This window comes from Triturus cristatus, chromosome 12 (genome assembly GCF_964204655.1).
Source record: "Triturus cristatus chromosome 12, aTriCri1.1, whole genome shotgun sequence".
Lineage (NCBI taxonomy): Eukaryota > Metazoa > Chordata > Amphibia > Caudata > Salamandridae > Triturus > Triturus cristatus.
The window spans coordinates 131,038,720-131,056,970 of NC_140595.1; positions in this window are offsets into that span (position 1 = coordinate 131,038,720).

Consider the following 18,251-nt stretch of genomic DNA (forward strand, 5'->3'; position numbering starts at 1 on the left):
ATACTCTCATCACTTTGGCCGAATTGGCCCAAGTAAGTGAAAGTAATAGTGGGGAACCTAATATCACACAGACCCACGAGAACATGGAGTTGGAGCAGGGGGCTGCAGTACATACTCATTTTAGGGTTAAATCTACCTTTATACCCCTTCTCCCGCACGATAATATTGATTCATTTCAGGACTGCATCATAAAATCTTTGCTGAACCTTAGACTCAATGTTCTTAAACGCCCTCATGACACTCAGAATGATATTTCTTTCGTTCAGAGACAATCACTGAAAACGTTAGCTGAAGATAACAGTATCGTGATCTGCCCAGCTGATAAGGGGGGTAACGTGGTGATACTCGATAGGGAAGATTGTATCAATGAGGCCCTACGTCAATTGGACGATACGAATTTCTATATACATGTTACTATAGATGCGTACAATCTCAGCATCATGGACATCTGGGAGAAATTGACTACATGGAAAGATAAGGGTCTCCTTGAGTGGGAAGAATTCTGTTATCTGAAGAAAGATCATCCTAGGCTTCCCATTTTGTATCTCCTACCCAAACTACATAAGGATAAGATCAAATCTCCGGGACGCCCCATTGCTTTGTCAATTGGGTGTGTCACCGAACATATTTCCAAATATGTAGATCATTTTTTGAGAGAGTATGTCATCCAACTACCTAGTTACCTAAGGGACACAAAAGATTTTCTTTCTAAGATAGAGAATCTTGAATGGAAATCCAACTATTTCTTTATCGTTCTTGACGTACAATCACTTTACACGATAATTGACCATCAACAAGGACTGGAAGCTTGTGATTACTTCTTGAAGCACAGATCCTTGAAATATCGTGAGCATAGTCAGATGATAATTGAAATGACTGATTTTTGTCTGAAAAACAACATCTTTTTCTTTGATGGCGCCCTCTACAGGCAAGTGAAGGGTACTGCGATGGGTCTTGCTTTGCTCCCAGTTTCGCTAATCTTTTTATGGGGTACTGGGAGCAAGAAATCTTTGCAAGCACCTCCCTTCGCGAGGATCTCCAGTAAGTCATCATATGGCTACGCTATATAGATGATTTATTTATTGTCTGGAGTGGTTTGAACGAAGAGGCAGAGGTTTTCATTGAAAAATTGAACACTAATAAGTATAACGTTTTACTTTCAGGCAACATACATGCGAGTTAAGCTGAGTATCTGGATGTTGGTTTGGAGATCAAACAGGACAAACTGTGTACATCATTGTTTCGTAAAAAGACAGCGGGTAACAGTATCCTACATGCCCTCGGCAGCCACCCAGAAGCCCTTAAATGGAGCATTCCTTATGGGGAGCTGTTGAGGGCTAAAAGGAACTGTAGTAACCCTGAGGCTTTCTCTAATGAACGAGAAGACATTATCAACAGGTTTCGCAACAGAGGCTACCCTAATTGGGTTCTTAAAAAAGCGACAGATCGGGTGGATGGGTTACTGAGAACTGACACCTTGAAAGATAAACCTATTCGAGAGGAAGATGAGGATAAGGCAGGTACACGGATGATTTTAATCTTTAATTCTGAGGCACAGAGAATCAAACGTATACTTACCAAACATTGGAGCATTTTGAAATCGGATGGAGTTTTGGGAACATCTTTACCTGATCGCCCTACTATCACTTATAGAAGAGATAGGAATATTCAGGGCATGGCCTCGTGGGATTTTTTCCATGCCGACACAGCAAATTCAAGGGAACTCTAGAATACAATGGTATTTCTAAAAAGCTTACGCAGTTTCTAACCTGTAGCACGAATTTTGTAATTTATGCTATAGAATGTACATGCAAATTGTGGTATATTGGCAGTACGACTTGTCCTGCCAAAAAGAGGATTTTAGAACATCTCAGAGCAATAACGAATAATGATCCAAAATACCCTGTTGCTCGTCATTTTAATGAACACCACTTTGCGAATGTCTCCGATTTAAGTTACATGATTTTAGAACACATCTCTAGGAACCCCAGAGGGGGGGATAGGGTTCTGGCTTTGAGACAACGCGAATCCAGATATATCATTGAATTTCTTACCAAGAGCCCAGGAGGGTTGAACATGGATGAGGAGTTGTCCATTCACTTGAAAGTATGACCAGTAGTCTCCAAATAATGAATACATTTGAACTTTTGCCGCTGCATTTATATTTATATTAATTGTACATTAATGTGAATAGTGTATATTGTATTATACGTTTCCTCTCCTTCTGAAACCTCATTACTCTATTATGTGCTTAGATTGTTGAGATATCTGATTCTAATGGAATGTTTTGTATGTTTTTAACAGGAGTGAAGGAAGGAGCCCTTGCACTGGCACACACCAACACGGGCATTCTACCCTTTCCTCCGAATCTGTTCCTCACTTCCACAAATGGTATTGGTATTTTTTTTTTTTTCACCTTCTGTCAATTCGAGATTGGATAAGCTTGCAGATCAGATTCAGATAGTTTAATGTGTATTTGGACATCTATTGTAGTATGCGATGTATATCAACATATGCGTATATCAAGAGGTATTTTACATGGAATTAGCATTGAATTAATTGTGTCTGTATTATATTATATAATAACAGTAATTTGAACATCTTGTTGTGTTATATTATGCATTGTGGAACATCTCTGTACTCAATGAATGCGTATACATCGAGGCAGTTGTCTTTTATATTTTCAGGCATTTATCCTGGGATTTTGTGCGCGTGTTCATGGGGAAATACCTTTACAACGCAACTTTTACAACGCTGTGCTATTACAACGCATTTTTTACAACGCAAAATCTTTTACAACGCATGCTTTTACAACGCGTTCCATTATATGGTAAGTACTGTTACAACGCATATACTTTTACAACGCATTATTTGAAAATGCATTTACAACGCATGCATTTACAACGCATGCATTTACAACGCAAGATGTTATATGGTAAGTACTTTTACAACGCATATACTATTACAACGCATTTTTTTTGCAAAATATTTATCTTGTTTATTACTTGGGTAGCAGTAAAATTAATACTAGAGTATTATTATTTTTTTAATATAGCAATTCTAATTAAAAAAAGGTGAGTAGTTAATAAAAATATTAATACTTGAGTATTTTGTGTGGTAGAAATGTTTGGTTGGCAATTCTAATTTAAAAAAGGTGAGTAGTTAATAAAAATATTAATACTTGAGTATTTTGTCTGGTAGAAGTGTTTTGTTGGTTAGCAGTTAAATAAATACTTGAGTATTAAAATATTTTTAAAAAATGCAATATTGTTTTTAAATAAGTGAGTAGTTTATTAAAATATTAATACTTGAGTATTGTGACTAGTAGAAAAGTTTGGTTTGTTTGCTGATAAATTAATACTTTAGAATTTTTAGTTTGGTTTTATCTACTAAAAAATAAGTTTATAAAAACATTAAAGAGTATTTAATATTAAAATTTTAAGAAAAATGTTTGAGTACCTAATTTTAAATACTATAGTATTTTTAACACATATGAAAAGACAAGAGTATTTATATGTTGTAAAGAAAGTGTCCTTTTATATAGAAATGGAATTGAATTTTTAAATTATTTAATATATAAATACAATAATAATATATTACAAATATTTACACAAACATTTAAAAATATTTACAGTAATAAATATAACAATATAACATTATTAAAATTTTAAAATAAGAAATAATAATTATAACTGACTGTTTTAATTTATTTCCCACGGTTTTCCATTTAAGTCTATGAGCGTGTTTGTCCTTCATTTATTTTGGCAGCCTCAGTATATGCAACCCGCGGAACAAGAAAAGAAGGTACAGAAAGTGAAGTAAGAGGAAGTTTTGAAAGGAAAAGACAATAGAGCCAAGGTAAGGAACATATTTAGTAATTTTACTTTTATTAAATTACAATATTGGAGTTTATAAAACTTAATTAAAAATAATGACAGCAAACAATTATTTATTTTACAATTTTATTTTATTTAAAAAACATGAAAAAAATAAACATATTTTTAAATTAATTTTGCAAAGTAAGTTTCATTTTTATAACAAAATAAAAATATTTTAAAAACATATATTAACATTTATTTACAGTTGAATGTAAAAAAGTAGTCCGCCATAAACAGAGAAGCACGCGATGACGTAAGGACGTGTGCGTCGACGTAATGCGCCATTTTGCAGAGCATCGGAGGAGGAAGCAGCAGGAAGCTGATCTGCGTCCAGGTAGGAAATATTTTCAGTTGATATTATAGATTAAACCTTTTAAAGGGATAGATATATAGTAAGGAAAGAATAAGGGGAGGTTGCTGGAAAACTAATAGATGTTTTAAAAGTTGGAAAACATGTCCACATTAATGTCATTAATACAGGCCTATGTCGGGTTATTAAAAGTAAGTTAGTTATTTTAAAAAAGTATGTAACTCTTTCTAAATTAAAAGTTACGGTTCAGACAGTTGATTTGTTTGTTTTCGAAGAAAAAAATGTACTGTCGATCTTCATTTCTTTGTTCAAAAATTGTGCGTACTTTTATATTTTGAATATCTAACGTTGAAATACAAATGATGATTCAGCTGCAATGTGCATTAAGGAATATGGTTTTATTTGTATTTTATACATCGGATTGTGTTTTGGAAATTGATTTTGACGGAATTTAAATTGGATTTTTTCGGTAATTTGAAAAATGGCGTACCGATAATGATAAATGGTTCAAATACTATGGAACAGTAAATTTGTCATCATTTGTTTATTTTGGATGAAATGAAGATTTGTTTTAAAAAAAAGGAAAAAACCCGACTTGTTAATTTGTAAAAAAATTTTTAAAAAAAATACTTTATATGCAAATTGAATTATTGTAATTAGTATAATTTTTGGCAAAGCAGGAAAGTAAGCAAATTCATTGTTTTAAAAAGAAAGAATGTTAGAAAGATTTTCCAGGTAGTCTATAGCCACACACAACGAAAACTGTTGTAGAATTGCCAATAGTCTCTCAGACATTTCCCTTGTTTTGACTGTTACTCGTGGGTTTAGACTACCTGCGAGTGTTTGTGCTAATCTCATTTCTTGGAAACTTTGCTCCTTCTTCAAAGTTTCCAAAAATGAGTAGAAGTTAGGATGTGGTTTTCCAATTGTATGATTGAAGGAGTTATGCCACCCCTCAATGGCATTGTTTGTTTTGGCCTCTCCCTCTAAACAACTCGTGTAGCAGTTCCACCACTCCACATGGAATCGTGGCTTCCTCCTGCGACCCGATCTGCTTAGGTGTCCAATCCATGTGTCCTCAAAATAATTTAGAATGGGTGCCAATTTTTCCTCGTTACTCGTATAATAAACAGATTCTATAATTGCAGTGTAGTACTCGTCCACACTATCGGGAGGAACAAAACAAAGTGCAGTTAATTTTTTTAGTTCAAACTGTAATTTGCTATCCCGAGAATATTCTGCAACTAGGGATGTTTTCTGTAGTTTACGCCAAAATGCCTGCGAAAAATGGAAGAAACATCCCTGAATTTGGGTATCCGTGTACGTTTTAGTGATCACATTGATCATGCTCAATTCGAAATCAATAATTATTTTTCGAGGACTTGCAGATGTTTTGCTTTTAATCACTGATAAAAGTTCAGTGTATGTTGCAGAAGTCTTATCAGGTAGCAAACTATACACTAAGGGAATTACACTATTGTTAATTTTCGCATGTATAGTGTAAATTTGAGTGAAAGGATGGGGTGTACTTTTAAACGTCCCATCCATCATCCAAATTTCACTACTTTCTAACTTAGCAAGGTTACGGGGGGTACTAAAAATTAAAATTCTTTTCTGAGGGTTTTCATTGTCATGCAGAAGGAAAGGTTCATCAGAAAAAGAAATAGAAAGATCATGAGGAATTCTAATGTCAGAAAATGTATGTGGTGTAGACAATTGAATATTACTTGCCTGCTTTTGTCTCTGAATAATTCTTCTCAAATTGGGTATTATAGGCATGTTGCTAGCAACATGACTGGGGACATGCTGTGCAACCTCCCTTAAAATGGATCCTGTAGAATCATTGGAGGTGCTTGCAATAGCTTTCATCTCATTAATTGTCTCTCTGATTTCTACATCCATTGCAGAGGCAGAGTGGTTATGTTCTGTGGTTTTCACAACCAAATTATCAACAGTAACCGCTCTGCCACTGCAATGGGTAGTGTAGTATTGCACGCACCTCCAATGATTTCTAGTTAAACTTATTCTTTCCTTACTATATATGTATCCACCATGGTTTAACAAATTTTTGCCCTTCCTGGATTTAATGAAGTTTGCTGCTGCAAGGCTAGACATTTTCTGAAAAAGGAGAAAAGTTAAAAAATTTAGCCTGATATTTTAAAATATATGTATACAAAACATAACATGTACACTATCCAAAACTTTCCCTACTGCTGCACCTTCCTGGAGTAAGAATAGTAAATTAATACCCCTAAACTATCCAACATTTTCCCTACTGATGTACCTTCCTGGAGTTAGAATAGTAAATTGATACCCCTACACTATCCAACACTTTCCCTACTGATGCACCTTCCTGGAGTGAGAATAGTAAATTGATACTCCTACACTATCCAATACTTTCCCTACTGAAGCACCTTCCAGGAGTTAGAATAGTAAATTGATACCCCTACACTATCCAACACTTTCCCTACTGCAGTACCTTCCTGGAGTTAGAATAGTAAATTGATACCCCTACACTATTCAACACTTTCCCTACTGATGCACCTTCCTGGAGTTAGAATAGTAAATTGTTACCCCTACACTATCCAACACTTTCAATAATGCTGCACCTTCCTGGAGTTAGAATAGTTAATTGATACCCCTACACTATCCAAGACGTTCCCTACTAATGCACCTTCCTGGAGTTAGAATAGTAAATTGATACCCCTACACTATCCAACACTTTCCCTACTGATGCACCTTCCTGGAGTTAGAATAGTAAATTGATACCCCTACACTATCCAACACTTTCCCTACTGATGCACCTTCCTGGAGTTAGAATAGTAAATTGATACCCCTACACTATCCAACACTTTCTCTACTGCTGCACCTTCCTGGAGTTAGAATAGTAAATTGATACCCCTACACTATCCAACACTTTCCCTACTGCTCCACCTTCCTGGAGTTAGAATAGTTAATTGTTACCCCTACACTATCCAACACTTTTCCTACTGAAGCACCTTCCTGGACTTAGAATAGAAAATTGATACCCCTACACTATCCAACACTTTCCCTAATGAAGCACCTTCCTGGAGTTAGAATAGTAAATTGATACCCCTACACTATCCAACACTTTCCCTACTGAAGCACCTTCCTGGAGTTAGAATAGTAAATTGATACCCCTACACTATCCAACACTTTCCCTACTGATGCACCTTCCTGGAGTGAGAATAGTAAATTGATAACCCTTCACTATCCAACACTTTCCCTACTGAAGCACCTTCCTGGAGTTAGAATAGTAAATTGATACCCCTACACTATCCAACACTTTCAATAATGCTGCACCTTCCTGGAGTTAGAATAGTTAATTGATACCCCTACACTATCCAAGACTTTCCCTACTGATGCACCTTCCTGGAGTTAGAATAGTAAATTGATACCCCTACACTATCCAACACTTTCCCTACTGATGCACCTTCCTGGAGTTAGAATAGTAAATTGATACCCCTACACTATCCAACACTTTCTCTACTGCTGCACCTTCCTGGAGTTAGAATAGTAAATTGATACCCCTACACTATCCAACACTTTCCCTACTGCTCCACCTTCCTGGAGTTAGAATAGTTAATTGTTACCCCTACACTATCCAACACTTTTCCTACTGAAGCACCTTCCTGGACTTAGAATAGAAAATTGATACCCCTACACTATCCAACACTTTCCCTAATGAAGCACCTTCCTGGAGTTAGAATAGTAAATTGATACCCCTACACTATCCAACACTTTCCCTACTGAAGCACCTTCCTGGAGTTAGAATAGTAAATTGATACCCCTACACTATCCAACACTTTCCCTACTGATGCACCTTCCTGGAGTGAGAATAGTAAATTGATAACCCTTCACTATCCAACACTTTCCCTACTGAAGCACCTTCCTGGAGTTAGAATAGTAAATTGATACCCCTACACTATCCAACACTTTCAATAATGCTGCACCTTCCTGGAGTTAGAATAGTTAATTGATACCCCTACACTATCCAAGACTTTCCCTACTGATGCACCTTCCTGGAGTTAGAATAGTAAATTGATACTCCTACACTATCCAATACTTTCCCTACTGAAGCACCTTCCAGGAGTTAGAATAGTAAATTGATACCCCTACACTATCCAACACTTTCCCTACTGCTGCACCTTCCTGGAGTTAGAATAGTAAATTGATACCCCTACACTATCCAACACTTTCCCTACTGATGCACCTTCCTGGAGTTAGAATAGTAAATTGATACCCCTACACTATCCAACACTTTCCCTAGTGATGCACCTTCCTGGAGTTAGAATAGTTAATTGATCCCCCTACACTATCCAAGACTTTCCCTACTGATGCACCTTCCTGGAGTTAGAATAGTAAATTGATACCCCTACACTATCCAACACTTTCCCTACTGATGCACCTTCCTGGAGTTAGAATAGTAAATTGATACCCCTACACTATCCAACACTTTCCCTACTGATGCACCTTCCTGGAGTTAGAATAGTAAATTGATACCCCTACACTATCCAACACTTTCTCTACTGCTGCACCTTCCTGGAGTTAGAATAGTAAATTGATACCCCTACACTATCCAACACTTTCCCTACTGATGCACCTTCCTGGAGTGAGAATAGTAAATTGATAACCCTTCACTATCCAACACTTTCCCTACTGAAGCACCTTCCTGGAGTTAGAATAGTAAATTGATACCCCTACACTATCCAACACTTTCCCTACTGATGCACCTTCCTGGAGTGAGAATAGTAAATTGATAACCCTTCACTATCCAACACTTTCCCTACTGTTGCACCTTCTTGGAGTTAGAATAGTAAATTGATACCCCTACACTATCCAACACTTTCCCTAGTGATGCACCTTCCTGGAGTTAGAATAGTAAATTGATACCCCTACACTATCCAACACTTTCCCTACTGATGCACCTTCCTGGAGTTAGAATAGTAAATTGATACCCCTACACTATCCAACACTTTCCCTACTGATGCACCTTCCTGGAGTTAGAATAGTAAATTGATACCCCTACACTATCCAACACTTTCCCTACTGATGCACCTTCCTGGAGTTAGAATAGTAAATTGATACCCCTACACTATTCAATACTTTCTCTACTGCTGCACCTTCCTGGAGTTAGAATAGTAAATTGATACCCCTACACTATCCAACACTTTCCCTACTGCTGCACCTTCCTGGACTTAGAATAGTTAATTGTTACCTCTAAAGCATGGTACATTTTAAAATCTGCTGCACCTTACAATGTTGTTTGAAATTACCTTTTTCTTTCGAAATTGCTTTTCTGGCTGACTCTTGTTCAGTGGTATTGGTGTGTAGGCTTGTGTAGACACTTACAAGGTGATTTGTTGTGGAATCGATAAATAAATGTCTGGAAATGTGAAAAAAGAAAAAAATTTGGAAACAGAACGATGTTGAGAAATGTGTTTTTTTAAAATTTCCTTTAAAAATCGCACATGTGATATAAGTTGCAGCACATAACAATTTCCGTAATGCTAAACCATCCTTTAGACATGAAATATAATTCTGAAATGGGGAAATGTAATCATAACTGCATTGTTTTTTTTTGGAAAACTTTAGCAATGCGATAGTTAGTGTAGTATTTTTAAGGTTAAGAATCCGTGCTGAAAATATATACCTTGTTTCGTAGAACTTGCTTTTCTGGATGAGGTGGCTGAAGATGATTTCCTTTGTTGGCTCAAGATTTTAGTTGTGATTTAAAGTTGTTTTCTTTGGGAAAAAAAAAGAGGAAAAAACAATAATTAACGGTGGTTACAAATGTTGAAACTGAGTATCTTTATAATTATACTGACATACAATATAACTAGTACTACATGACACTGTCCTAATCAATGCACCTTACTGCAGTAGAAATAGAGATATGTATCCCTACCCTACACAGAAATATCCCTAATGTTGCTCCTTCCTAGAGAAGAAATAGTATATTGTTTCTCTAAACTATCCATTAGTTTTCAAATTAGGTCCGTTAGAGGAGGAATAATTGCAAAAGGAATGATTAATAATGTATAGTATTAAAAAAATGGAAAAGGTTACATACCTTTTCCAGTGGTTTTTTTGTTATCGTCCCTTTAACCTGATGCTTGTAGGAGGTTGAAATTTTTTGGGTGAAAAGATGTTCACTGGTGGAAAAAAAAAAAAAAAATATTTGTTCCTTTGTCAACGTTGGTTAGAAAAAAGAAAAAAAAAATCACTTTTGTAATATGAAAAAGGAGTATGAGTAACAATTGGTGAGAGTAAACATACTACACATTTGATGCATTTTTCAACTAAAACATAACAGGTAATTTCGAAACTATTACGAAATTAGTAAAATGCAGAACATTCATGGACTTAGAATACAAATATTTGCCCTAGTAATATGAAACGCTTTTGCAGATGTGGTAACTAACTGAAGTCTTATTAGAAATTGTTACTCTAGTATCATGGTAATTTTTCCTTTATTATGTGGTGAGATTGAGTAATAATAAAAAATCACCTTTGCCAAACATGACTTTAGGAAATTTTTAAAAACAAATTTTACAAGTAAAACCATTACACATAAATAACATTTACCTGAATAATTGAGTTTGTCAATCGTTAACGTGGTGAGGATGCCAAAATAGGTGCTGCTATTGTGGAATGTCAAAATCTTCCGATTTTCTGGTTGTGGAAAATTAAAAATTTGTTTTAATTTTGAGTTTAATTTTGTTGATAATATATTGGAAACATTACATTTGTAAAGTTTTTATTATTAATTAAAATTATATTTTTAGTGGGTTATGAAAATATATTGTTCTAAAAACTAACGTTTAGAAATATATTAATAACTTACTAGTAGTTGTTCTGCTGTTATGCTTTAACGAGTGAATTCTGTGCTCTCTGTGAGGAGGTCGCAGTGCAGGTGACAGAGGGTCAGCTTATTACGTCTGCTCTCTCTGCTAGTTGATAATCAACTGAGTGCAAAATGGTGTCTCCCTTGTATTTATAAGTTTTACTCTGTGTCACTATTAATTTTTTAAAAAACTGCGTTCGATGTGTTTTTTTTATTGCTTTGTTTTACTGTGGAAAATGATAATTTAAAAATGCTTTTTAACAAATATTGTTTTGATTCATTTGCTCCGTTTTGGCATCCATTTTGGAACATGTCTTTTGGTATTGTTTGCATAGAAACTGTGGTAGGACAAGTTTTACAAGTGAGATGGGTAAAATGGCGCCTATGTGTATGTGTGTTATGTTACAGTTGGTTTACTTACTTTGCGATCTAATCATGTTAAAAATGTGTTTGTTATGTTATTTATAGTTTCGTTATTTTTTAAAAGCTTAGTAATGTGTGAAAACGGATTTTTTTGGGGAATTTTGAGTATTAATTTTAATACTCGAGTATTAATTTTAATACCCGAGTATTAATTTGGTAATGCGTTTCAGACGATTTACGTACAGTTGTTCTCCACGTTTTAATACACTTCCCCACCCTAAAACCCCTAATTTCCCTGCATCCCGTGCCAGATTTTATTGTACTTTTAATTTAAAAAAAAAAAAATCGCGTTGTAATGGTATGCGTTGTAATATACTTCGTTGTAACAGTTCTTTTCTGTATTGTAATAGGTTTTGCGTTGTAACAGAATTCGTTGTAAAGTAATGCGTTGTAGTAGTACTAGCGTTGTAAAAAATGCGATGTAAAGGTATGCGTTGTAATAGCATGCGTTGTAACGTCATACATCCGCGTGTTCATATGTAGCCTGACTTTGCAGATTTCACTGCGATGTATTTCACAATGCTAATATTAGCGTTAGAAATTCCCATTGGAATATTGGGAAGTATATGAATTGATTTACATAACCGCATGTGATTTGGAAGCGATATTATCATTTGGTCTGTTACACGATTTTGGACTTACGCAAACCCCAATGAGTAACGAACTGCTTTATGGGATTACTTGATGAACACAAAATGAAACGTCAATTCTCAATAGGAATTTATCATCAACAGTATCATTTTTTAAATTGTAAAATATTGTTGTACATAATGATTGTGCCTTAAATGCAAAATTGTTTTGGTTGGATGCAATTGATCCTTCGACCGTTCAAAGATGGCGACCATGTAAGGGGATAGCTTTTGGTCGCATAGTCCTTTGTTTATTTCATTGACATTGGGTTCACGTGAAACTTCATTTAAATGTTTGGTGTTGAGGGTTCACTTTACACGTGATCAAGGCTTCTGCCGAAACGCGTAGTGTAAATAAATATTTGGACCCATATACGTGGTTGCCGTGCCTCTTTTCCTGAGAGCATACTTTATTGTATTGAATTTGGGACATTTAAATTACCGGCAAGCTCCGCCGGCGTGTATGCCACCCTTCTTGGGTCTCTTCACCTCGGAAGGAGCGACATTTTCTTTTTGAATATATATAGATATATATATATATATAGAAACAGTGATAAACATAATCTAAAGAGAGATATAAAGAGTACGGCTTGGGCAAATGAGGTATCGCCAGCATTCAGCACCCCTGCAAGCGGGCTCCAAAAAATTCCTTCGGGCCCTGCGCGCGGTTTTGATTATTTTTACAAATTAAGCACTGATTCTATGTCATTACCAGGCAGTTGCTTTGCAGAGAATCACAAATTATTATCAAACAAGCACAACACCACTATTTCCTGCAGCAAGTGATTAAATATAAGTGGCATCAAGACGAGCTGCTCTTCACTCAGCTTAGATACAGACTATGAATTTACAAACATTGTTCCAGTTTACAAAAAAAAATGTAAAGGTCAACTGTCACATAACTCCAATTAGAGCTCAGGGATGAGTGGTTTTATCTCGTTTGATTTAATAAACACACTCTTCTGTGCTCATTATAATCTCAGAGCTTTAAAGTAGGCATTGTAATATTAACTGTTTACGACCCGTCCTTATTCCCAGAAAATTGCCAAATGCAGCAATTGACTCTGATGGGGCAGCGCTGCACTACTCGCTTACGAACAGTGCTTAGTGGGTGAAAAAAATATATAAGCACTAGGAGCCAAAGTATGTCGTAGGAGACCACCCTCATCGCTGATGAAGTCCACGGTTGCCAAACTCAAAATATGCCTAGTTTTGATTCTTCCACCATCTTACATTTCCTTTCTTCCTGCCTCATGAAGGTTCTTTTCCATCTCTGCTCTTACAGAAATATGGGGGCATATCAGCAAGGGCCGGCGATAATTATCGCTCAGCGCGAGGATAATTATCGCAGGCGACGCTGAATTTTATCGCTGAGATGGCGTGCTATCAGCAACGCTTATCTCAACAGCGATAAAATTCCAGGCGTAAGCTGCCAAATGTGCAATTATCGCTGGAAATCCAGCGTTAATCGCACAACGTTTGGCGATAGCTTGTTGATAGGGCAGGGCAGACTCAGCCATGATATCCACCTTCCATTGGAGATCATGGCGAAAGTCAGATGAAAAGCAGGGGTAAGGAAAGTAGCGATAACCGCGGTTAACGCTACTTTTCTTATCGCTCTGCAGGTTAGCGTGAGGCTAGATAATAGGAGAAATGTCGGTTAGCGACATTTCTCACGTTCTTTTGGGAAGGAACGCCCACTTTGCATCTCATTAGAGATGCAAAGCTGGGCGTTAAGGGAAAGGGCGCTAAGGCAATGATTCACGCGATAGCTTGACCTTGCTGATAAAGCGATACAATTATCGCCGCTTTTCGGCCGAAAATGGACGCAAAAGCGGCGATAATTTTATAGCACCGCCTTGATGATATGCCCTGTGTGTCCTAAATATCGTATACAAACATTTTCTCCAATTGACTGCAGTTTTTTTAATTATTATTAACTTCAATATGGCGTTACTTTTTTAAATAATATTCAGGAAACAGTATTCATTTCAGACAATATTATCTTCCTGGTGTCACTGATTCCCTGCCTTTCACTCCATCATTTTTTCTCCCTTTTTTGCCTTTCTTGTTCTTGCTCTGGGTCAAAGTCTGATAAGTAAAATAAGTCATGGTCCCCAACGAGTGCTGGAGCGGGAGACTCTACATACCAGCACAAATTAAGCACTGCCTTAACGTAGCAACCAATTTCAATATCAGGATAAGAGCACCATTCTGATCATTACACACATCAAAACACATCCCAAATAGGCCACATTGCAAAGCAGTTTTCACAGTAAGGGGCATATGTACGTGAAACTGGCAGAGCGTTCTGTCAGTTTCAAAATGCAGGGGTGCGCCGTGTTTACAAAAGTACAGCGCACCCATGCGTTTCCCCTAGCGCTGACGCTAAAGAATCTGCCTAGTGCCTGTGAGGCATCCTAGTGCCATTTTGCTAGGGTGCCAGTGCTGCAAGGGCGATTGTTAATGCAGGAAGGGACAACTTCCTGCACATGAACAATCTTAACAGGCGATTTGCTCTATTCATGTGTGCTGCAGAATGCTGAACACGAGGTAAGAGCAATATACAAGGAGAAATAAAGCATTTCTCCTCGTATCACCTGTTTAAGACTAGGTATTTCCTGGTCTTATCTTTGGCGCTGCCCCATACCTTCTAAATATGGGGCAACATCTAAAAGCAATGAGTATTGCTGCGGAACGCCCACTGCAAACCCATTTCCCACCCTTTTCACACTAAGTGCTGCATGAATTGGGGCATTATTTACAAAGCGGCGTTAAAACACGTTAAGTGTCTTAACGCCATCTTGTAAATAAGGAGAAGGGGATATCGCCACTAGAACGTCCCAAAAAGCGACGTTCTGATTGTGTCAACGCCTTGTAAATATGCTTCTAAGTATGCTCAATGGTGTAACATGGTATCCCTTCATTCATGTACTTCGCGCTTTGTCAGGAATATAATGTCCTATCCAAATGCAACAACAATACTTGCACATTTGACATAATTTGCTTCTGTGTAACTAAGAAAAATTTTGGAAAATGATGTGGAATTATGCATAATCTAATGAAATGCTAAACTAGCATTTATTGCAACATTTTAGCATGATGTGCATCCTTGCGTTCAATTTGGATGAGAGGTAGCATTTCACAATAAAAAGTTGTGTAAAAAATACAAGTGCCACAAACAGAAGCCACTCACATGCTGGTCAGTTGCGTTATACATTATTGCTTTTCTAAATGTTTGCCGCTAAAGGCAAGTAATTACACATAACAAGCATAACACAGATTAAAGGTTACGCCTGCATCACAGAAATTTCCCATAGGCCTAAATAAAATACAGTACAGTCTAATACATTATAACAGGATTTTTCTATAAAAAACGGTTTGCTTCACTTTAGCTCTACAGACAGACTCAACAACCGTGTGCCCACTGACTGAAATCAATAATGCCAGCATCTTTATAGTAGGTGGCAACTGCTATTTTGGCCTGATGAGACAACTGAGATGTGACATGTTTGGAATAGAAATGATGTACGCAACTTTGCGCACAATCCTCCAATGGCCCTTAGTGGCCTATAAATTTTGGGCGGCTGTAATAATGACGTCTACTGTAATTCTAGATTTGATCCCCTTAGAAGTTGGTAGTGTGGAGCAGTGTACAGACACTCCCTGGACCAGGCATGGGCAAACTAAGAGGAACCTCAAAGAGACACCAGACAAACATAAAATGTCTTGTGTCGTAAGGTGGTGAAAGCCGCCACTGGGAGGGTTGGAAACTCTCCTACCATTAGGTGTAGTCCCACTTAAATCTGTAACCCATTTATCTCTGGTGGTCTGTGTAGTGAAAGAGGTGCTCTTATGGTTTGGCACCCTATGATGACCTTCAACTACCACCATTTTAGCTGACTTTAGTGTGTTATTTTACCCTAGCCTGGATATATGAGACGGTCCTGCAGATGCCTGCTTCTCTTCTGCACGCTTGCATCACCCTTCCTAAATAGGGAGGAGTGTCTTAAGCAGGGGAAAAGCTAGAGCGCTGACCAAGATGGGGTCGTCACAGTAACCCACTCTATCAGGCGGAAGTACACCAGCACATCTTGGCCAGCAAAAGTGCGAGTGCAAGGTAAGAATTATCTTTAAAAAATTACACAATTCCCAAATCCAGCAGTCTTTTAAAAGATCCTAAAATGAATGTGCCTTAAAAGAAATAGAGCTTTTTGCTAACATGCGCTATAATCTCCTCTGCGCATAGCGTTATGCGCACTGCCGGTAGTTTGAGATGTCCTGGAATCTGCGCGCTTGCATCACCCTTCCTAAATAGGGAGGAGTGTGCTGAGCAGGGGAAAAGCTGACCAAGATGGCGTCGTCACGGTGACCCGCTCTAACAGGCGGAAGTACACCAGCACACCTTGGCCAGCGCAAGTGCAAGGTAATAATTATTTTTTAAAAATTACACAATTCCCAAATCCCCAAATCAGCAGCAGTCTTTTAAAAGATCCTAAAATTAATGTGCCATAAAAGAAATTGAGCGTTTTGCTAACATGCGCTATAATCTCCTCTGAGGATAGCGTTATGTGCACTGCCAGTAGTCTGAGATGTCCTGGAATCCATATGCCTGCTTCTCTTCTTTCTTGTAATCTTGCTGTCTTTTAATGAGAGCTGTCATGGAGTAGAATAGTCTTGCAAAGAATAGAAGGTGTGGGATGTGTATTTGAAAGCGTGAGAGGGAGAGAGAGGTGTAGAATGTACTCTTTGGTCTCGAAGTGCAGTGTTGTGGGCAGTGATGCACACATGTGCTCGGTGTTGTACACTGGTGAGAATTATAAGTGCTTTGACATGGCCTCATGTCATCTTGTTTTCTGACTTTGCCTTGCTTGTTAATTATGAGTTCTTACTATTGGCTTTGACAGGGCCTCATGTCATCTTGTTTTTTGCCTTTGACTATTGGCTTTGACATGGCTTCATGTCATCTTGTTTTCTGACTTTGACTATTGGCTTTGACATGGCCTCATGTCATCTTGTTTTCTGACTTTTCCTTGCTTCTGCGTGCACAGCAGTGCTTGCAAGTTGTTTTGGGTTATGAGAATTATAGGTGCTTACTATTGGCTTTGACATGGCCTCATGTCATCTTGTTTTCTGACTTTGCTTTGCATGTTAATTATGAGTTCTTACTATTGACTTTGACATGGCCTCATGTCATCTTGTTTTCTGGTTTTGCCTTGCTGCTCACACGTAGCTGCAAAGTGGGGAGGGCAGGTTTCTGCTCTTCACTTGTTTTTCGCTCCTCACTGACCAGAGTGAACTGGATATTATCTGTAGAATGTGCAACTCTGCCTCGAAGTTAAAATACGGGAGCTTGGCCAGCCCCCGTCTTGGACTTGGCGCAGACTGGTACAGCCAGCTTGGTTCTTTCTCATGAGAAGGGAGCGAGGTTTTCTAGAAGCTTCGTCTTACGTTGAGTAATGGTATTAAAGCTGGGAGATTTCGGGGGCCAGATGGAAGTTCACCACAGAATAGACGTATTGCTGTGGAGGTGACGGAACTTGAGTTCTGATTGGAACTCCTTCCTGGGCTTTTGACGGGCTTCCCAAGCTTGACAAGTATGATGCAAATTCAATCGGTGAGGTGTTCCTGACCATTTTGTATATATTTTCTACTCTTTGCTATTTGTGTATATACTGCATTTTAGTTTACTTGTTTATTTAAAAGTGTTTGATACCTGAGAATCTGCATTTACTGTTATATTTGGCCTACCGTTTTAAACATTGCATTAATAAACTTGTGTTAAATGCACCTGAATTTGTTTTCTTGCCTTGCTTAAAGGGAGTGCTGTGTATTTTCCTCGTCTTTAGGAAGTGCTGCTCAAAGTGTATTATTTAAAGGTGCAGTGGTAAATTTGCCTCCCTGGTGGGAGTGCAGGGTTTGGAAGTGTCCTTTTAGTGAAAAGCACATTCATTACAGTCTGCAAGTTGGTAGTGGGGATGGTGGCTTTGGTCATGAGAGGGAAGTTACACTGGCCAGGGCTTCACAATGTACTGCAGACTCTAACCAGCACTGCTCCTGAGGACAGCCTTGGGGAGCCCACATAACAAGACATCCAACGAAAATAAGAACATATTTCTGTGAGAGCTCACTCTTCTCCTTGT